Genomic DNA, 23,737 nt, shown 5'->3' with positions numbered 1-23,737 from the left:
CCTTTGTGGCGCAATCCATCTGCATGCTCCTAAGCATGGGAAGATGCTACAGACATCACGTCCACCTCATTAAAAGTGCATTATATCCATTGGTACTTGTAATAAGGTGTACTGTAGATCAGTCATGTTTGTGGCAGAGCACCCATGCACCACACTCTAAATCAGACCCTAAGGTTCAAGGAGGTTTTAATACAAAAGAGGGATTATCTGTATTTTTGTAAATATCAATGTGGTATCTAGTGAGGTGTATACAGTTTGTGTTTGCTTATCTTAAAGAGTTTATTCTGTCTTTGATAAAATGTCATTGGGTCATTACTACTGTATGTCTATTGAGATCATGAGGTAGATTTGTGCAAACATCTATCAAGTAGCAGCAAAAGCACAAAAGGGATTATCGATTCCTTGCTAGGTTTTATGATAGCCATCATGTTGCATTATGTAGCTTCATTAGAATTATCCACAGTACACCTGAAATACTAGAAATTATGGTTACAGAATAGTGTAGAGTGTGCTTACTGTGAATGTTGACTAAAAATATCACTGTGTATGCATTCCAAATTTCCATGCACCTGTGACTTTAAGAAATGTTCTCCGAATGAGTGTCGCTTTATTTAAACCTCTTACTGAAATTGAGTGATTGTAGCCATGTTCTTTTTTGTTTTCTGCTAAAATGTGCTGCTTCGTTAATTCAATATTGTTTGTTCTAAGTAGGGATTGAATTAGTTGAAATCGGGAATACATTTCAAATTCTTCTGAAGAGGGTCCCCTAAACTTGTGCTGATGACTGGTGTCCCAAAAATCTTAAGGTGTCCATGGCAACGAACCAGAAAAAACATTATCTGGCCGTTACAGCACTGAGAAAACCGATCTGTTTTCTCTAGGCTGAGGAAGGCAAAGGGTGCTGTCAATAGTACTAAAGCATTTATATGCAGGGCCTGTTCTTTTGAAGAACACCGTCTTCCTGTGACCTTTCTCTGAAAGAGAAGCCCCAGTTTCAACATTTCGTCAATGATTTGATGGCAGGATCCAACCTGTACTCGAAGATGGGCTTCATGTGTTAAAGCCATCACAGACACTGGAATAACGACGACCATGTCTTCTTAGAAAAGGCTTTTCTGTAAGTTACTTGATTATACATTTTTCAGGTGAAGGAAGTAGCATCAGTGTTAAAATTGGCCCAGTCCAGTTCGGGGAACATCCTTTACGACGCAACTATTACCCCACACTACCATTACATCGCGGGTCAAATACGCGCATGTTTTTTTTATCTAAAGGACGAACAGACCCTATCGATTGGGTTGCTGCGCAACAACTACAATAGACGCATAGAGACAATAGTCTACATATATTAGGATGGACAGTTGGTGTCAGGATGGCTGCCCGGGAAGTGGGTGGGGGGAGGGGGGAGGAGTTGGTTCACTTTACAACCCGAACATACCCTATTGATTTGGTTGATGCGCAACAAATACAAGGGACGCATATAGACAATAGTCTACATATATTAGGATGGACAAAAACATATTGTATACCCACAAGCATTGTGAAATTAAACATATTAGAAACGTGCACTTACTCTTTTCTTTCTCTTCCATTTAACCAGACTGAGCCAAAGCAACGCGTGGCCGGGTACAGCTAGTATATATATATATAATATCCTCATTGACTGGTGGCATTTGGTACCTGTAACCTTCTAAAGAAGGAAGATGGATGTATTGCTTTTTGCTTGGAATGGGATCTTAGGGGGAAGGCTGTTGAGGTTGTATTCACAAAATTGATACTAAAGATTATTTTAAAGTACCAACTTATGATGTAGGAAGGGAGGAATAAATTCTTCTGAACTTCGGTTGCTTCATCAGTTCGCTAGACAGAGCAGACTGGAGACTAGCATAAAAGGCTTACCTCCATGAGTAAATGGACCCTCTCTCCTTGGTGCACAACAATGGAAAGGGGAGAAAGGCAGTAGGGAGTATTAGAGAGCTGAATAGAGTGTTAGAGGAGAACAGAGGAAATGTAGTAAGAGACGAGGAGAGAAGGAAGTGAAATATGATAGTAACAAGTAGGATAACATTGAGGATAACTCAAAAACACACAGGAGCCGCTTCACAAAGGAAAGCAAGGGTGTGTGAAAGAGTACGTTTGTAGTACTCTGTTACATAATCTTGTCTTTGTGAACTGATCCCAAAATATCCAAAACAGGCTATTCAGATAATGGTCATGTGCAATTATTAGAAAATAGAAAGGACTGTGAAGTTGGGAAGTTGGGGCACATTCCCAAAGTCATATACGAGTATGAAAAAAAGAGTACTCCTGTGGTTCTAATTCCAAAACCACAAATGCTTTTGTGAGTGTAACATAAATGTATATCTGAGCACACGTCCCACGGACACAACAGCATTTGGCCCATTGGCTGCACCCATACAGTGACAATTAACTCTTATAAATAAAATCAATAAAAAAAAGATATGTTGGGGCTTGCACTTCTGTTTGTCTGCCTCCTCTATCTGCAGTTCTGCCCCCTGTGTCTAGCGTGTGGTCAAGTTTTCAATGAGTGGTGTTGATTTGCTTGAGATGCCTCAGCCAGAAACTCCTGAAAGATGACTTTTCAGCTGAGGACTTTAAAAAGTCTGCAGCTTCTAGCTGATTCCAGAGATTCATTTCAGAAACCGCTTGCTAGAAATTCCCAAACATCCTCCTATTCAAATTATGAGGGAAATTAGCCTAAGGTGCAGGATCAGAATTCCACTTTTTATTGAGATTGCCACCTAGAGGTCTAAAGCTGACAGTTCATGACAGACAGACTCAACCTCAGCTGCTACCTTCGTTGGGCATAGCTCCAGAATGGCTTGAATGGTCACCAAGTGTTTGCTCTTGAAAACATTCTCATAATTTTGCTGCATAGTATGATTAATATCTGAAGTTCACAAAGCTTTCTACAGCTGCTTTTACAGTAAAATGAAGATTCTTACATCCAAGGGCCTGATTAAGATTAGGCAGAGTGGTATCTGAAGATGAGATACTCCTTTACCCAATCCCATGAGACCCATTGCATCTTCATCTGGAAATGCCAGATGTGGGATAACTGACCTCGATTTTACTAGCCAGAAGAGCCAACTGGTTCAATAAGTCGCATATTGAGCAGACACCGAAGGCGCAAGTGCATCCAGGCTCCAAGGATGCCCTCCAGTGCTAAAGGAAGAGCATGCAACTCTCTCTACTGCTTGGCACCAGCATTTCCTGCTGAGATGCCCTCCCCAGCCAACAGAGACACCAGCCCTATTTAACACCTGATCAAAGTAAGTGGCAAATGGGTGCAGAAAAACACACATTATTCTGTACAGAAGCGGAAACAACATGTAGTTTTCACCCTGTAAAACCCAGCCTGAGTGTTATTCCACATTCAGGCAGACTAACTCGTAATTTCAGGGGAAGAATTGCTGGCCGGAATCAGTAATTCTGGTCCTAGCAATTCCAGTCCCCCTGGACCACTCAAAGTGTAACCAAGACATAAGTGGTTTAGAGAGAAAAAAGATTACAAACATCCTCCCAGTGTCAAAGTCATTGGGAAATCAATTTTATAGTTAACTCCATTCTCAGTGGGAAAACATTGACACACGATTAAAATATTGCCAATTTTGAAGTGGGAACCATGTGAGTGGGTAAGCTTAGGAAAATCGGGAAACTTTATAAAATAGGTTCATAGTCGGAAACTCCACAAGACCATGCTTGCAGAACACAAATTTGGGAAAAGATGATTACCATGAACCTGAGTGGTCTAAATTTAAACTGGTGGTTTGGAGCCAAAGTACTGACATAATATTGCTCTATACTAGATATTAAAATGAAATACAACTCACAAAATTAAAGTAATGTGAATAGATAATATATATGCAGGGCCACTGAAATCAAGTGGTATGGCGTCCTAAGCTTTTTCCACATAATTGTGTATTTACCACACTAGTCACATAAATCGCCTGTGGCATAATCTGCACATTTCAACCAAAAAATGTTGGCTGCCATAATGGATCAAAAGGTACTTAAAAGTACATGGGGATAGAAGGATTTTACTCTCATTAGTGTCTATGCCCCGCCGCGACTGCAACCCCAGACATTAGAAGCTGTGGCCCAAATCCTGTTAGAATCCGGCCCCTCCACAGATTTTAATGACGTGTGTGACCCAAATCTAGACAGCACACGCATGGGCATCGGGACTCAGACACCCACTCCTCTAGCTGAGTTTACAAATTCACTGGGTCTAACTGACCTCTGGCGCCGACATCATCCAGTCGCTCGCACCTATTGGTACTTCTCTAGGGAACATAGAGTCTTCTCCAGACTCAACTATTTCCTTGCCCCTGCGAGAGTGTTCAGAAATACAGAGACGGTGAAGTACTTGGAGAGAGGAATCTCCAGCCACTCCCCACTTTAGCCAACGGTAGGTGGGAGGAGGAATAGACAACGCTCAGAATGGAGGTTGAATGCGTGGGAATTACACAACAAAACTCTTCATGGAGTAATAAAAACTTAGACCGAACTCTACTTTAGTGAAAATAAATGCTCAGTGCCCTCGGCGATAACCCTATGAGAGGCCGATAAAACGGTAATACGGGGTAGGATACAGGATGCTGTGGAGCGGAAGAGACGTGAGGAGGCCCAACAAGTAAAGACACTGCAAAGAAAGCTCTTACAGCTGAAGATAGATGTAAACCCAGATGAGGACATGGCCTGGATTCGCCAAATCACACTCACACGCGGGGAACTCCGAGCCGTGACAGAAAGGGAGGTACAGATTCAAATTTAGGCCTTGCATCATCGACTTTACGAATCGGGAGACAAGGCAGGGAAACTTCTGGCCTGGATGGGCAGGAAGGATAGACAGGCGAGATGGATGGCCACGATACATGAAAATGAAGAGGTGCATATCACAGCACATACCATGGCAGGGGCATTTGCCTGCTTCTATAAGGGGCATTATGATGCCAGGTCATCAGCTGAGGAGTCACAGATAGCTGCCTACTTTGGGGAGATAGAAACCCCTCCCTGACCCAAGACGACCGACAAGTCCTAGACGAGGATATTACCCTGATAGAAGTACTAGATGCAATCAGCAGGCAAAAATTTGGGAAAACCCCAGGTCCAAATGGACTACAGGTGGAATACTTCAAGCAAAATGCTATTTGCTTAGATCCCCATCTGCTGGATATGTATAATGCAGCGAGGGAGAAGGACTAATTCCCACAGACCTTTGTAATGTTACCATATTAGTAATCCATAAACCAGGAAAGCCACTTGAGTGTTGTGGGTCATATCGCCCAATCTCATTGCTTAATGTTGAAACTAAAATTCTGGCCTCCATTCTAGCGACTCGACTGATAGCGGTAATCTCATCCCTCATCCACCTGGCCCACACGCCTCAACCTCCGTCGTTTGGCCAATTGGCTAGCCACAGTGAAAGATAAGCCCATTCGCACATATTTCTTTCCTTAGATGCAGAAAAGGCCTGTGACACAGTTCACTGGCTTTTCATGCACCAAGACTTGGTTACATTTGGCTTTCTACAAAGCTTTATAACTTGGGTGGACTTCCTCTACGATAACCTAAGAGCCAAAGTCCTAGTCAATGGGACACTATCCGTAGATTTTCCAATTAAAAGAGGAACCAGGCAGTGTTGCCCTTTGTCCCCCCTGTTATTCACCCTGATATTGAAGCCACTGGCATGCCTGATCAGAGCTCATCCTGGGATAAGTGGTTTCTGAGATAATGAAAGATGCCTTAGAGATGAACAGATCTCGCTTAATGTGGATGACATCCTACTTTACATAACTAATCCCGAAGAGACAGTCCCACTAATACTCCAACTGTTTAAGGAATTTGATGACCATGTGGGTTACAGTATAAACTGGGACAAATCAAGCCTTTACCCAGTGGGAGGCACTATTGACATGCAGACAATACTGGGCCATCTCCCTGTTACTAAGGATGGGTTTAAATACCTGGTATTGTTCATTTCCATGAACAAGATGGACTGCTTACACAAAAATGTCAAGCAGGTCATCGCAGAATTCTGAGATGATGTTGCCAGATGGCGGCGACTCCCTTTGACGTTGCTAGGTAGAGCAGCCATGTATAGAATGCTCCTCTCCCTAAGTTACTCTACAGCCTACAGAACACATATCACAGAGTTCCAGGAGCAATCTTTAACATAATTAACTATGAACTTCCTACGTTATTGTGGAATGGGGGTCACCCAAGAATTGCGTTACAGACACTACAACGCAACCAGTACAACGGAGGGATTGCACTCCCAGATATGCAGTCCTATTACAGGGCTGCACATCTCGTAATCAACAAATGGGGGTATGCAGCGGGTGATCACACAAAGTATGCTCTGGAAAGGCTTCAGTTCCGGAACCACATCTACCTCCACTACATCTATGGAGACTCTGGCACTCATGGCCTGCTGCCTGCTACACAGAGATCAATTGGGGCAGAGAGACAATTGCGATGGGAGAAGAAACTCACATGGGCAACACCACTATGGGCAGGCAAGAGCCTACCTGAAAATCCAGACTACATGGTTTCAGGAAGTGGGACACAGTGGGAATTTCTACTGTAGGCAACATCTTACAAGGTGGCAACCTAATTCCCTTTTAGGCGCTGCAAGCCGAATATCAACTCACACACTCACAAAAATATAAATACCTCCAACTGCGGCATGCCTGGAGAGTAGAGAAAGTAGACACACAAGACATCCCTATATATGCACCACTTGGGTGCAGATTGTTCCAAGAGGAAATACCTTCCAAGGCAGCCTCTTGGACATATAAAACTCTAATCAAAAACATGCCCGACAAACTGAAGTCCCTACGGTCCTAATGGGAAGACACCACTGGTCCATTAGAAGACATTGACTGGGAGGGTGCTCTGATGCACCCAAGAGAGGTGGCAATTAAGATATGACTACGACTAATACAATACAAAATCCTCCACAGGGTCTACTTTGATAGGACCCGACTACACCCCATGGGGAGAGCAGAGTCCCCCAATTGCCTATGCTGCAACTCAGAACGAGGTACATACATAAATACATTATGGGAGTGCCAATTTGTCCAGAGCTATTGGGCCTGGATAGTGAAAGAAATTAATGATATGCTTAGATGCGCAGGTCCCCCTGGACCCTAAATATATATTGCTGGGCATAATCACAGAGATTGATCTTTCTAGATACAAACTGCTATTATGTAATTTAGAGCTTATAGTTGCCAAAAGAGACATTGCCAGGAAATGGGGAGCTTTGCATGGGCCCACACTAAAGAAGTGGAGATCTGATATGGATCTATATATGGGGGCAGAGAAGACAACATTTGCGGCCAGAGGCTGCCCCAAAAAGTTTACGAAGATCTGGGCTCCATGGCTGATCTTCTATGGCCTAGAAATTGAAGGGACTGGAACCAATACCATGCACCTGCCCACACAAGAATAGAATACAGACAGGGGCTTTCATCACGCCATATATGCATCTTAGCAGGAAGGAACTCTGCTAGTGGCGTCGCTGCAAGAAGGGGATAGGAGAGGGGCATGTGACTCCTGGAACATATTCTTATACCCTTGTTTCCAAGAGAAGACTACTGAATGTATTGATGCAAGATTGTCTATGTATAATGATTCTCTTACCAATGTTATGAATGAAGTTTTTATATTGATTGAAAATGAAAATAAAAATAATAAAAAAATAAAAAAAGGTACTTAAAAAAGGCATCACACATGGTGCCTCCCAGGGGCGACCTTTTATAAATGTTAACGGGTTACCTTTCACATGTTTATTATTGTTTTCAGGTGTTAAAAGTGGTACTACTGAGGTGAAACCTTTGCCTAGATAGTATTATTGTGTGTTACAATGTCCGAATTTTGCAGTGATACTGCCACCGAACGTGCCCTATTATGGTGGCGGGACAGGTGCTGGCACGCGGGGGGGGGGGGCAACGAGAGGGGAAACAGATGGTGTGAAAGGTAACAAAAAAAGAAGAAGAAACTAAACACTTACCTTGCCGCGACAGATCCTGCATCTCTGCTCCTGCTCTCCTCGTCAGACTGAGGCACAGGAAGCACAGCCAGGTTCTCCTGACCAATCACAATGCTGCAATGCAATGGGAGCTAGGGCATATTCTCCACACAGGCTGTAATGCCCTGCCGTACTTCGTATGCAGAGCAGCGCCGCCCCCCCGCCCACAAACTAAGCAGCACAGAAACATAAGATGATAATAAGTTAAAGTTATGATAATTTTACGTTTCCTCAATCACAACGCTGCAATGCAATGGGAGCTAGGGCATATTCTACATGTAGGCTGTAATGCAGCCTGCATGGAGAATGGGGAAAGTGTGCATGACTGGTTTGGGTGGCCCGAAACGTAGGAGTGGGAAAACCATTCCTCCCCTGCTCTACTCCGAGAGAAGAGCAGCTTTGTCCGCCCGCCCACTAACTAAGCAGCAATGAAACCTAACATGATTTTGCTCGCATTGCATTGCAGCGTTGTGACTTAAAGTTATGTTTCCTCAGGTTGCACTGCTGAAAAGCAGTGGGGTGACATAGGGGAGGAGCCGCTACTGTGCTGCATACTTTTCCTTATCCAACTTCATACTTCAGTTATTCCTGCTACGCATTTTGGTCCTCCATTGCTGCACAACTTCAGTCCCTCTGTGTACATGTCATAAAACAATGTGAATAACATTCCTTCCCTGCCTAACAAACCTCCCAAATACATGAGTTACTATACTAACCTCTTAGTAATCCCAAGCCCTCTCAATACTCTCATGCCCTAGTGATACTCTTATGCCCATTTGATACTCCTATGCCATCTTGAAACGGTCATGCCTTAGTGATAGGTTTGTGTCCTCTAAGTGCTATTGTTCTGTCCTGATACTATTTTGTCCTCAATACCATTGCCCCCTCTTACTTCACTTATGCCTGTTGATACTATCATGCCCTCTTGATACTCCTACGCTCTGTTGGTAGTATCCTGCCCTCTTGATTTGTTTATGCCATCTTGATACTCTTATGCTGTCTTGATGCCATTGTGCCATGTTGGCATTATATGTCTTCATGATACCTGCCTGCCCTTTTGACACTATCATCCCTTCTTGATGCTCCCATTCCCTGTTGATACTTTCATCCTCTATTAATACTCTTCTAACCTCTGGAATATTAGTTCATGCCCCCTAATCTGTCCTGATTATACAGGATACCTCTCACATTGACTGACAATGAACACTTCCCTATGCCTACTCTTGATGCCAACACTCATACATATAAAAACAACAAAGAAACCTAGGGGTCTAGAAAAGGAGATAAACAAATTATCTCAAGGCGTCAACATTGGTATTCAATACATTGATGACAACCATAAATTGTAATGACAATTACAGGACAATATTTACCAAACACTATGTCTACAGTAATTTGTGAATAGAACCCAAGAGGTATTCTTAGGATTCCCATCAAAGAACTTGCGATGATCAATGTTATCATTTGGTCATCCAACCAAGGCAATTAAGTCTCTTGATTATTGAGACCATGATCTTGCCTTATACGTATAATGTTGACGCCTTGAGATAATTTGTTTATCTCCTTTTCTAAACCCCTAGGTTTCTTTGTTGTTTATATACTGTTTAGGGGGTGGTAACCTAGGCTTGGTCTTAAAAATTCCCTCAGACCCTTCCCTCATCGGTATGTTTTGCTAACACTCATACATACCCACTATTGTGATAACCCAATTTTTTTAGTTACTTTTAATCAGCTGCAGCTAGAAACATTTTTGTTGAAATCTGCAAATTATGCAGCAGATGGTAGATTGAGTGGAAAATGGAGTGGAACTCCATAACTAAGCAGAAGACACTGTGGTTTCAGGCAAACATTGATGCTTATGCAGATTGGAACACCTTATTTAAATGTTGTCAACAATGTTTTCTTTTGGGAATTTACACATATATGTAATACTGCAGGTGTAACCTAAGTAAGGTCCAAATGTTTTCCAGTGTAATCGCTTTTCTGAAATGATATGGGATAATGCCTTTGCTATAGCAAAAGCATGCATTAGTAAATACTGAGAAGGGCAGAGATAACTCAATAAGCAAAGACACTCTATATCAAGACAGACACTGAGCCACCTGTGAAACACTGATTAGGACTATGCTTATGGGGGGGGGGAGCAGACACCCTTTATCTTTTGTAATAAAGAATTTCAAGCATCAATCACGCACACAGAAAACCCAAGAAGTCCTCTTGTCCTGTCTGTGTGTGTTAGACCTTTTGTATGAAGCACGCATGTTCCAAACTTAAAACATTGAATTCACATTAACTTTTTCAAGGTAGGAGGAGAACTTTAAACAAGAGGGAATGATTCGCAAACGTAAATGTACAAATGCAGTTCAACTCATTTATATATCTACTCCTACACTTAGGTGTATCTGTCCACCTCTCTTCTATTCGTAATTTGAGTTGAGATTCACATCTCAAATGAGAGGGTGCAACCTTTTACAACCCATGGCATTATTATAAAGTTAGTATTAGTACGTTTGCAGCTATTTGTGGAGACCCCCTACTCCAGGGCAGAGATCTCGGTATAAGAGAATATAGAGAAAATATGAAAGTTTATCATTTAAGGAAGAAAAAACATTTTTTTGAAAATACAAATGTAAAGTAATTTTAGATATCATTAACCTAGAACTAATTAACTAATAAAATAAAAGTCTACAACCAATTACCTTTTCAAATTAAATGTGTATTACATTTTCAAACAATTAAAATATTCATTTAATTGATAAATACACATTTTTGCACAGTAACTTAAAAATGTAATTATCCACACTCACAAAAGATTTTTTCATTTAACTTATAATAAACATTGTTTAAAGGTATGCTTTAATTAATTCTATATTTTTAGATTTTTAATAAGTTTAAAAAGTTCTCTTTAATTTATTTAAGTGTATTAATAAATATTTAAAATGAATCAATAAGTATTTTTATAACAAAGATACACACACACATACACACACACACACTCTCTCTCACACACACGTTTAGAATACACTTAATCAACCTTAACGCTTATGGGGTTTTAATTTAATTCCCTGCCTCCACTGATTTCTGTGGGAGTCTGTTCAGTTCCAGTGGTTTATCCATCTTTGTTGATTGACCTATTCTAAGGCTTTGGAGCCTCTTTTGTCACTTTTAGGGCTGTAGTAGAATTAGAAATGTATTTTGTGAATCAAAATTGTCATATGGTGTGTTTGCTCGTATGGCTTTTGCTGGTCATGCCATACTTGTGTCATTTTGTTCCATTAGGATTAACAGAATAAACAACGAATGAGGCAGTGTGAAGCAACGTTGGACCTGCTGGCAGCTCTGCACAGTTGTGGTCCAATCTGACAAAATAAAGCTCTTTAAAGGAGAAAACAAATCTGCATAGAACGGCAATATGCACTTGGACCCCAGATTTATCCACACATCCAACCAATGATTATTGAGTTTCATCCTAAAGAACCTGTTAAGTCTGTGTACCTTGGTGATTTTCCAGAACATCCACAGCTGACAGCAATGGTGTCTCTAATTTTGTTCCTCTGTGCGGGGCAACACCACAGCCCAGGTTGCATATACCGGCATGCAACGAGAACCTAGGAAAGCAAATGATATGTGTAAACTACCAGGTGCTTAAAGTGTGTTTTGATTTGATTCTAATTACCCTCTCAGTCACCATTGGGAGGCAAACATCTTTAAATTCATTTGTAAGGTGGTCTGCCACCTTCAGCGGTCTCTGGGCTTGGCCAATCGAATATTTAAGATCCACGAGTGTGGAATCCATTGAAGAAAGGATGTATTTCCATTACTTGTTTAATTTCAGAAAATCACAAGCTCTGGTACACCTTCTGGAATAATAAAGGATAATCAACAACTGTCTAGAACAACAAAGAGCAAAAAAGAACTAATTGTCCTCTAGCAAACGGTCCATCAGGTGCAGGTGATCAGATGTAACAGGAGGTATATGCAACCTGAGATGCTGTTTCTCACTCACATTCATTTTTATGCATAAATGCTCTTACAGACTAAATGCAACTCAATTGGAGCACATTTTCAACCTCACCTTTAACACCAAGCATACAACAGTCAGGTCAATCCAAACACTCTGCCAGGTATCCCACACTACTACAAAGTTACTTACTTGAACATCCAGAAAACTCTTTGGGGGCCCATGATAATGCAATATTATATAATAACATACATATGCTTTATTTAATTCTATCAATTTAATTAGATCACTTGAAGATTAAGGTGCATTTCTAAGAAAGAAATTCGGGAAAGGGAATTCAGCATCCATGAGTGTCTAGAATAAATAAGGAGTGTGCTACAGGCTGGATACACTGATGGAGCATCAGATGCCTTCCAACTCATTCTTAAGTATATTTTTTATTGTTGAACAGACACACAGCAACAGTCTCTCTCAAATTGGGTGTAATGTGCAAACTAATGACCATTAAATTGACAGTTCAGACTCTGTATCATGCACAGTCAATAGTGCAGGCAGGCAGGCAGGCAGCTGGTGCACAGCTAATATTTACATTACCATTTCGCAAGCACACCCTGCTTAGAGGTTTGAACATAATAATCTCTGGCACCACAACCAAAGGGGGATTTTGCAATTTGCAATCAAATGACATAGAAGTACCTGCATTTACAAGAGGAACTATGGTTGGACTGGCTGATAGGCAATGAGGAAGTGCCCGAAGGGCTGGCCTGACAGGTTAGTGTTTGGGCCAGTTTTTCTGCTGTTTTTGGGCCTGTTTTTTGGTTTGGTGAGCCAGTTTTACTATATTAATTTCCCTGATATAAAAAAAAGCATTGCCTGCAGAAAGCTCACATATATACAGCCTTCCATACCTTGTAAAACACTTACACAGCATGCTCTTGAAAGTAAAATAAAAAATGCCCCCATTTGCAAAGAGAGGCCTCATTTTTAGCCATCGAATTTCAATAATGGCGGGCACTTTTATACTAGTGTCTGTGTCTATTTTCTGTCCCAGCCCGACCCTGAGAGGAACTACCCTTGGTAACGGAAGTAAAAATGGCTTTACTTTTAAAATCAAGCCAATGCTGCTTGAAGGAAAATTTTGTTTTTTCTGTTAGTATAACTGAAAACAAAATCTCAGAAAACTCAAAACCTTTGCTGCCATGCTGTTCTCATGTTTTCTAATGTTTTGGTAATAAAAAAACCTTCAGTTATCTCCATGTAGGGTCTTATTCAGGTAATAAAATATTGTTTTTGAAAAAAAGTACTGTTCGATTTCCCCAAAGCTAACAAAATAAACACATACAGTTAAAAAAAAAAGAGGAAGTAGGATTTTAATTGCTACAAAGATAGTCTGCATTCAGAGGAATGGTTGGGATGCGAGGCAATGAGTAACGTGAAACAGGAGAGTGCTGTCAGTGAATAATTTAGGTTGTCACCTGTTTCAAGTTAGCATCTCACCAGGTGATAAGAGGACTCCCAGCCCTGCCTACGGTTTGTATTGTGTGCTGGTCACTGGGCAGGACCATTGGAATGACATGATTGTAGGGCGACTGCGTTTTTTCGCATAGTTATGAATTTTGCCACATAATCCATCATCTGCTCCATAATCTGCAGATGTTAACTTAAATATATATATATCTCTCAAATGGTTCATAGGTTAATAAAAACACAGCAACACATGTTGCGCAGTGGCGGGCCCTTTGCAAAGGTTGACTGGTCACCTTTCTGTTGCTTATTGTTAAATGAGAGTGTTAAACCACTACTAATGAGGTGCAACATATGCCCAAATAAGTGTAAAAGTGACAACAAAATGAGGTTCTACTATCTCAAAATGTGCAGCCTTATCCTGCATAATTTGCCTTTTTGTGCCACATAATTTAGTCAACCTGCTGCATATTTCGACCCTCGCCTGCCTCATAATTCCAGTGGCCCTGGCCAGGGGCTGCATTAAACACTTTGCTCAGTTCTTCCCATTCAGTGAAGCTCTTTATATTTCTTAGAAGCATCTAAGAGCTTCAGTGCTTTGTCAGCAGGGCCGGCTCTAGGCTCATGGTGGCCCTGTGCAGGGAGCGTAGGTGAGGGCCCCGGAAGTGGGGGTCCGGACGGGGCGGAGCTCACTCCATGCTCCACCGGGGCCCGCGCCTGGCTGTGTCAAACTGAAAGCGCTCGGGTTGGCCCGGTCGCTCCCCTGCCCCCCGAGCTCTAGGGGCCCCCAGGAGTCGCTGGGACTTGGAGCCATATTTCAACTGTCTGCCGCTTAATAGTGCAGAAATACCCTTTCTCTCCACCTTTATTGGCACTGGCGGAGCAGGGGGCCTAAAGAAATCAATCACCACCAGTTTACATGGGAGGCCGCGCCCGCTGCCAGTGCCATTGACTGGAAGACAGACAGCGGCCTACGAGTCGATGGATGCGGCACCGGCAAATTGAATGCGGCGGGCCCCCTGCCCCTCGGAGAAAGTGTCAGTGATTCCGAAATGTAATACTCGGCAATGATCAGGCCTTCCGCTGGCTGGGACTCGAGCCATATACTGCCGCTTAATTTAATGCAAAATAGTACCCTCGACTCCACCTTTATTATAGGCCCTGCAGGCACACAGGCGGAGAGGGGCCTAAAGGAAATCAGTGGCCGGCGCTGCCACTGGAACACAGACAGCGGGCGGCCTACCTCGATGCGGCAAAACTCCCAGCTGCAGTGCAGTAAATTTGCCCCTCCGACCTCAAGCATTAACAGCTACACTCACGCCCGGCTACCTATCTTCAAATGACTCGCTTGCTTGCCATGACGCGTCGCGATAGTCAGTCAGTGCCACAAACAGTGTGCAGAAATATCATTATCAATCATCTGAGAGAATTGATCTATTCTGCCCTTACCCGGCAGGTGCGTTCACACTTCTTCACTTTATTCTCAGTCTGAGCTCAGGGGCCGCTCAGCTTTTGTCCGACTCTGACGTCGACGACCACCGAATGGCTGGGCTGTGCAGAGAGAGTCATACGCCACCAGTCCCACAAGTTATTTACGCACGCGGGGAAGTCAAGCAGCAGGTAAGGTTGAGTCTGCGCGCTGCCGCAGATCACTCTATCCTGGCTTCCGGCGTCTGTGCCAGCCAGCCGGGTGACAGTCATGATGATTTGAAACACCCCGGCGCCCCTGCTGCCCAATCAGGAACAAGGTCGTGCGGACTTGGAGCCAGAGGCCAGGGAAGTTAAAGGGAGGAGGGGGGGGGGGGTGACTCGCTGTGTCAGGGCTTAGAACTGTGACTGTCGGACTCGGAACTTAGTATTGGAAGCCGGGGTCAGAGCCGGCCAGGGGGCCGCCAGTGCCACGATGTATCATTGATCCTTCCGATCCGATCCTCGTCGTGGGGGCCCCTGGGGTTTGGTGGCCCTGTGCAGGTGCACACTTTGCACATGCCTAGGGCCGGCCCTGTTGTCAGGGTTTCTGCAGAGTTCATAAATACTATACCATATAATTTCTGGGTGATGTACTTTCTTTGTGCAGGATGTGTGATGATCTGCAGCTAGAGTTGCCACCTGTTTATTTTTTTACCAGCACCACTAGTACTTTAAAGTCACGGCAGGTACAAAAATAAGCAAAATCGCTTTAAGCTGGTATTTTTAGCCCTTCTCTGTATAACTTCAAACTAGCAAAATATAAATGGCAAGCATTATTAAATTTGTTCTAGAGTGGAATTAACGATCCCTTGGGAGTAATCATGGTAAACAAAGGCAGAAAAGTCATATTACAAGAGTACATTCTATTTTTTTTACAGTCCTATTTAGTATCACATCTGGGCCTTTGCAGACGCGTAAACAACACCAAATGGACTCCTGGAAAGGTATCAACCTTAACTGCAGCTCCTTCTTGCCAACAGCCCTGTGAATAAATGCTGCCACTTAACAGCTCTGGTTATTTTCATCTATTATAAAAACAGGACATTTTGTGCCCCATACCATGCAGATATTGGGCAGGAGACAGGCCGTGCAAAAGGCCCCTTGTGCAGCTCCAACCCCAGGCTAATCGGATAACAGACGGTTGTTTTAGTGAACTTTGCTTGCTTGGTCCCTCATCAGCCCCTCTGTGCTCTGCATGCACAGGCTATTGCGCAACTTTCTACCACCACAGGGGTCTGACACACCTGACCCCCTTCCCAACTGGGTCACTTTATTTACGTTGCATAGCGTCAAGAGAGACTCTACATTTCACACCGATCATCATTTTAAAATATGGACAGCTAGCAAAAAGCAGAATTTCTCTTAATGCCTCGAATGATCTGCGCTCTTTCAGATAAGCTCTGGGTGTCTGGCGAAGGCTGTGTCGCTTCTGCGCAGACATGCAGCCTGGAGGGAACATAGACTGGCATATATATTGGCCATCAGGGTGCAATCTACAATAACAGAACCTTTACTACTTCATTTTCAAAGCGTAAGTTTGGATATTTTATTTTAAATTTCATACACCGTGCACTCTTTGTATCAACGATCAGACTCACTGCACACCATCACCGTTCACATTTGGAAGAGGCGGCTCTCGCCAGCCCAACATTTTAAACACAGACCAACGTGTAATGCAGAATGCGTGACGTGGGTCACACTTTGTGGCCCCGTTGTGGCGGCCACATTGGAAAATGGATCTCCCTATTTGATAATCAACCAATTATTTATTATTATTATTTTATAGCACTTATAAGGCGCGCAGCTACCCACAAAGGGTTTCCCGGCGCCGGACTAGCTAGGCACAAGACACAACTAGAGGGAGAGAACTCAAAAGGCAATTATTTGTCGAACAACCAGGTTTTTACACTTTTCCTGAAACTCCTATAGTTTTCTTCCTTGCGTATATGAATGGGCAGTGTGTTCCAGAGAGTTGGGCCCAGATATGAAAAGGATCTCCCGCCCATTCTAGCTCGTTTGTACCTCGGCACCGCGAAGTTCGCTGCTGTACATGAACGGAGACTGCGATTGGGGAGGTAAGGCTTGGCAAGGTCTTTTAAATACTTGGGGGCCGTACCAGCTTTGATTTTGAACAGATAGTTCAGGGTTTTAACCAATATGGATACATTCAGTGGCGTAACGAAACCTAAGGGGGCCCCACCTGCAAATTTCACAGAGGGGGACCCCCCCTACGCCCTGGACCCAGTCAGGAGCTTTAAGGACTGGGACCTCACCGCCCGTGCACAGTCCAGGAGGGGGCATCCTGGAGCCTGGGGGCCCTCTGCACCATGGGTGCTGCTTGGGATATTTTTACACCACTGGCTACACACCAAGGATTTAAGTGGCTTGTGGGGAAGGTGTGACCATGTATTACATGGAATAAAGTACCTGCTGCCGTAGATGATAATGATATTGTAAGTCACCTTAGGCCTCGTTCCGCTATATGGTCATGGAACTCCTCAGTGAGTTGCAATATCCTTATAATGTATGGCAGGGGCTACTTTATCTTATAAAGTACAGCCACCAGTTTACCTGTGGCCTAATGTATGCCCCCCCTACAATTTGCTTCTAAGGACACTACAGATAGTTCCACTAGTGATAATCTAGACAATGCATTCAATAAAAAACGCATAGAGAAAATAGTGCAGATGTCTGTGATTTCCACGCAGGTATGTGTAATTGCTGATTTGTACAGTACATTAAAAATACTTGTAATTGAATTATCTTTTCAATGTACCTGCTTGGATTGAAATATATTACGTCTCCACACAACCACTGCATAATTTGAGTTGTGGTTTCCGGTGCTCAACACTGGATCTTAATTTGTTTCTGGTGCTCTGCACTGGAACTTAATTGTTAACACCACACTTAGGACAGTCTGCCACATGGTGGTGCTGCTTATCTAATTTAGAGATGAGCAGAACAATGGTTGTTTATAAATACAATATACATTAAAAATTACTAATATTTGCCCCCATAGTCATTCCTTTAGCTTTGGGGACCTCGAATAATCTGGACTGTAGCACTTGCTGGCGAGAGAGATGGCTATTTGTTGTTTTTGCAGCGATAACAGGGGCGATGGTTGGTGCAAGTTGCAGTGACCTCCTGGTCAGGGCCCTGGCACTTAATATTTTACAAATGAAGCACTGTACACAACAACTCCCCTTGGGTTCAGAGGACACCATGCCTGTATTTAACTATTTAAAAAAATGCTATCTCTGTCCCCTTACAGCAGACCATTAACAAAACAAGATCCTTGTGCACGGCACAACCGTGCTTGTCATTGAAAAAAAAAAGGGTGGTGTAGTAGTAGAGCCTTTTCGTGGAGAGGGTCCACTTCCTTAGCGCTCACCTACCACAATCATATGCAATCACCCATCCACATCCTTCACAGCTCATTCAATATTCCAGCTATATTTTGTCCCTCCATTGCCACTAATTAGACTCCTGGTTATGTTTCTGCAGTTGCGCACATCCTCTTCCTATGGTTGCCACCTAACTGGTTTTATATGGGCATGAGCTGTATTTTAATGTCCTGGCTGGTACAACAATTAGAACAATCGATTGGTATTTTTCCCCTTATTAGTTCATAGTTTAAACAGGCAATGTAAGAAGAAAACACATTAAGTCTGCTCTACAGCTACCGTGGTGACCCCTGACTGAGAAAGACAGAAAGGCCATATTCAAATGAATAACAACGATTTTTTATAAAGTTCTATTTCAAAACCATATTGGAGCCTCTTTGCAGAATATTAAATTGTGATAGATGGCTATATTTGTCTGTTGCAATTAAAGGTAGCAACCTTATCTCTGCCCCAATAAGTTTTGTGCAACCTCTTCCCCTCTCAGACAAGCAGTGCACTAAGGAAGACACTTTCTGTGAGGAGGAGTGGGAGGGGGAGGGAGTATTTGCTCTTGCAAGGGGCCTGGCAGGTTTGGAGTCAAAGAGAAACAAAAGTTGTTATTTTGTTTCTCTTCACTTCTGAGTCAGCTGGTGTCAGCAGAGCAGCTCAAAGCAGGCTGCAAACTGCATCAGCTTTACAGGAGACACACACCCTGGACAAACAAGCTGAGGGGCCCCCCTTCATATGAAGAAGAGTGGTGCCCCCCCCCCGTACTGCGGGGGCTCCGGGGTCTGCGGGGGTGTCCATTACGCCACTGATACATTAATTTCAAGACATTCTGGAGAAAGACTTACGTCCGGCAATCCTATACCTATGATTGGTTATCATATCATATCATAAAATTTGAATTTAAGGGCTTAAAATCAGAAGTTATATGTTGTAGAGAAATGACAGCTTGTCCTTGAATGGCTGGACCAAAGAGATTTAGCAATCACGTTAAATCCCTGAACAAGTGTTATTATTAAAAAGTGATTTGTTTTTCACAAAAGATTTGTGGAGAGTTCCCTAATGTATTTTCAGGAAAAGTTGGTGAATTACAATGTTTTCACTATAAGAAAATCTCTAAAAACAGTTCCAAAGTAGTGACATATAAGGTGAGGAACACCCCTTTTAGAATAAGAGATGAAGTCAGTTAGGAATTGGACAAATTAGAAATGATGGTATTATTGAAAGAATAGAAGCAAGTGAATGGTTAGCCCCTTTGGTTGTGGTACAATGAGCCAATGGTAGAGTCAGGCCATGCATAGATTACATGATCTTAATCAAAATATATTGGTTGATAACTTTTTTGGTAACCTGACACTCCCAGAATTACCAATGCCTCAGAATCATTTATTCTGTGTGTGTGGGGGGGGGGGGGAGTTGCAGGGTACCATTCCTAGTAGTCATAATAAGTTCTTATGCTTTTCAAGACTGCATCTCCAATGTGCAACATGTTCTCAACATTTTTTTATCCACAGTCATTCAGTACCACAGGTGACAGTGAGTGCTGTGTCTAACAGGAATAGACACAAGGAAGCACTGTGACAACAAACTTCACGACGTTGCACTTGCCACAGTGTTTGTGTTTTTATGCCTTGCCTGTTGCTTGTGGCGATACAGCAGCAATTTCACTGTAATTTCTCAATGCAAAACCTCATCTACCTCTATTTTACCGGTGAAAAGGTGTTTAGGCCCTTGGCACCATGTATAACCTTCAGGAGACTTTACATAAACATGAACAGTTAAGAAACACAACTATTATTTAAGCAAATAAAGAGAGTTGTTGAGTATTTTAAAGGGTTTTATTTTCTAGTAAACAATTTAAGGTTTTTTCTGACCCTTTATCCATTAGTCAAATATCAATCAGGTTACGGAATTGAAAATTAGGAAAAATAGCATTAATTCAGAACATATTACAGTCTGCATATAAAGCATAACATGTATAAAAGAAAATGTGGTGCAAAATGTTAGTTAAAACTCCTTAATAGTTTCTAAGAAAAGAGTGAGTCTTGCAAGGCTAATCAATAATTAAATAATGGCAAAAATCTCCCATGAAGAGAAATAAATACAAAAGACAAATAAATCTTTCCAAAACGATTTAATTAGTCAAAGCATAAACCTAGAGTTTTTGCATCTAATATCTAAAATTGTTCTATCCAGCTCCACTCTCTGCCCTGGTCTGACCATCTGTGTCTCTGTGCTGGACAGAGAGGCTGCTCCTGAAAGGCCCCCTCCTTCACAGACCACTGTGGAAAGTGATCTGCCTTGCCAAAAATATGACGTGGAAGGACTTCTCTGACAAAAATATGAGCAAGAAACACCCACCTCTGTGTCTCTCCTCAGATGCAATGCTGCACGTACCTAACCAATATGATGTCTGGTCTAATATGCTCCCTCTCAACAGCTCACACTACCCCCTAAAGCCTGAACATGCCTCCAAATAGGTAATTATTTATACTCTAATTCATGGTGGAATAAACAAATAATGTTGCATTTTTTAGTAAAGCTTGTCCCCGATTGGTTAGCATGAATGGCATGAGGGTCTCACCATCCTGTTTTCATTGCAAACTCCAAATCATACCGGTTTTAACAAGAGTAGCGTTAATGATTAATACATTTATATGTTTTAGCAACATTTACTAGGAAAAAAATTCTGTCTATTTCCTCCTTCCTGTCACATCGCATGCAGGAAGGATACTTTAACTAACACTGAAACATTGGCACGATTACAAGAATGTACAGTTCACAGGGGCCCTGACTCCTTCTGTACTTGAGGCAAGCTGGTATAATCTGCGCATGCTCTCTTCTTTCAATACAATTCACAGCCTTGCTGGATTCACAGGCAGCCATTTTATCCTAGGCCCAAAAACAAAACAAACACAAAAATAGTATTAATTTACTTTAATTTACTAAATAAATCCCATTATGTTTACCTCCTCCATACTAATGCCCTGTATAAATGATTACCTAGCAAAACTATTAGTTTAAAGCAGCTTTTCTTATTTTTTGTGCACAACATGCAAAAATGTGCAATGTGCAACATAGCATAATACATGCACTAGTGTAAATTTTCAAAGCGCACATAGTTAATACATACTCATAGCAACATGCTCTGTTTTAGATAGCTTTTCATACAAAATGCCTTTGCCCCGCGTGTAGTGTTTGGTGCATGGTTAATTAACCCACATCATAAAAAGATGTGTTATGAACTGAATGTATTTCTCTAAATATGCAACAAAGCCAAAGTCACTTAAGACAGGAATAGTGAGTGTAGATTACAAGGAAAATGAGCTGGGAAGAGAGAACACATCCCATGATTATCTTCAAAGCTAAAAATACCACTTAAATCACAAGTTTTTCTCTACATTGCAAAAAACACATGTTAATTCAGCACAATCATTTCAGACTGACTAGGCCTCATTTCATGTCTCATGTGCCATGTGTTTTCACTTGCACCAAAATGTGCGTGTCAATTTAAATGCAGTCTGTGTGAAGCACAAAAATAAAGCAATGCCTGACTCCAGATGAAATCTGAGCTCCATCAAAGTGTTTGTCTTTTTATGCCTTGTGGTGATCTATAGTTTCTTAAAAAACTCAAAAAAAGGGGCTTTCAGCCCCACATTACTCACCATTTGTTTATTTAATTGTCAGTCCTATTGTTTTCCTTTTCATTGGTGAGAACGTGCGTTCGTGACCGGTCCTAGGATGCTTGATTCCGGTCCAGGGAAGACATAGCTTGGCAGTTTGGGCTGGACTGTTCCCATGAGGCACAGGGTCAAGACTGATTTGCATATGGCCATGTCTGAACTGTGGTGGCTTGGTGAGCAAAATAACGATGGATTAAACCCAGATACGTGACTGGGGTGAATGTTTTGCCATTGTGCAACATTCCGTCCATCATCTTGTGTGTTTTGCTGTTAACAGTTCATAGGCTGTATCTCACAATAACACTCTATACCATACTCATACGATAACATATTAGTTAATAACAGGCCATAAAATACCACACCATACCATAAAATACAATAACAGGCCATAACATACCATAGTATACAATAAACTATACCATACCATAGCATACCATATCATACTATACAGTAATCGACCAGACCACATCATACAATACGATAGGTAAAACCATATCATACCATATTATATCTTTCTATACAATAACAGGCCATACCAAACATGTCATACAATAACAGCCCATACCATACCATCAAATGACATCCCATATCAAACCATACCATGCCTTAGCATACCATACCATACCATAATATTCTGTAAAATGTTAGGCCGTTCTACATCCTACTATCCAATCAAGTCACCCTCGCATTCTTTTCCCTCTGGCCACCCCTGAACCCTCAAGTCACCCTCACCTCCCTTGACCTCAGGCCACCCCTAAACCTTCAAGTCACTTTCATTTCCTTGCTTCTCTTTGATCAGCAAATGACGGCTTCGGTTCCTCTTTGTGTGTTTGTCCCTGTCCTGGCCCATGGTCCAAGCCCTGCTTTTCTTGTCCACTGTCCTTCCACTGCTCGTCACTTTCAGGAGCCTTTTTGTCCTTTTAACTGCACTACCTTCCTCCCTACCATCTCCCACAATGTTGCATGGTCTACCCCCACACTCCTCCTGCATTGTTGCTTGTCTGGGTCACCCCTCCCCATTCTTGCTTGAAGCATCATCTTTCAAAACCCTCCTTCTTCGTTGCATGCTCCCTTCTGACCCCCCCCCCCCCCGAAAGAAATACAGTCAAAAATCATGGCAATGGGTGTCAAGATGCTATAAAGATGCAAATTGCACTACGCTCCCTGCTGTGCTGTGGCCTTTTTGGTGCTCTCTTCATATGGGGCCAAAAAGGCAAACTTCACCTCGAATGTAAGATAATTAAACTTTTTTTTGGGAAGGCAAAGAAGAATTTGATACTAACAAACTGGATCACTGCCCCTCATGGTCAGTGCTAGCCACGTCATAGCACTTTTGTTTTCTCTCTTTCAGCCATTCTGCACTGTGACAGTGATGCTGTACAGCATGGCTTAAAGAACTTGACAAAGCCAATAGATCACCAATAGGCAAAACTTATTGGCTTTGCCAAAACTTGTTTTACTCCTGTCCACTGGGACTACAGAAAGTCTCATGGTCTTGATGTAGCAGTTCATTATTCTGCTATATTCTGGAGAAGGATAACAGAGCCAATCCTCTATTCACGTTTGGGCCACATCCCACTTCAATGACTGAGACCTGGTTCTGCTTTCCATCTTGATGTCTGCCATTCACTCTCTGACAGCCGGAAGTAGACTTTCAAAGGGTGACCAAAATCACAAAAAGGTATGCAGAACAGGAGATTGGACTGGCAAA

This window comes from Lissotriton vulgaris, chromosome 12 (assembly GCF_964263255.1).
Source record: "Lissotriton vulgaris chromosome 12, aLisVul1.2, whole genome shotgun sequence".
Classification (NCBI taxonomy): domain Eukaryota; kingdom Metazoa; phylum Chordata; class Amphibia; order Caudata; family Salamandridae; genus Lissotriton; species Lissotriton vulgaris.
The sequence above is the reverse complement of the archived record's forward strand: the minus strand, read 5'-3'. Positions refer to the sequence as shown.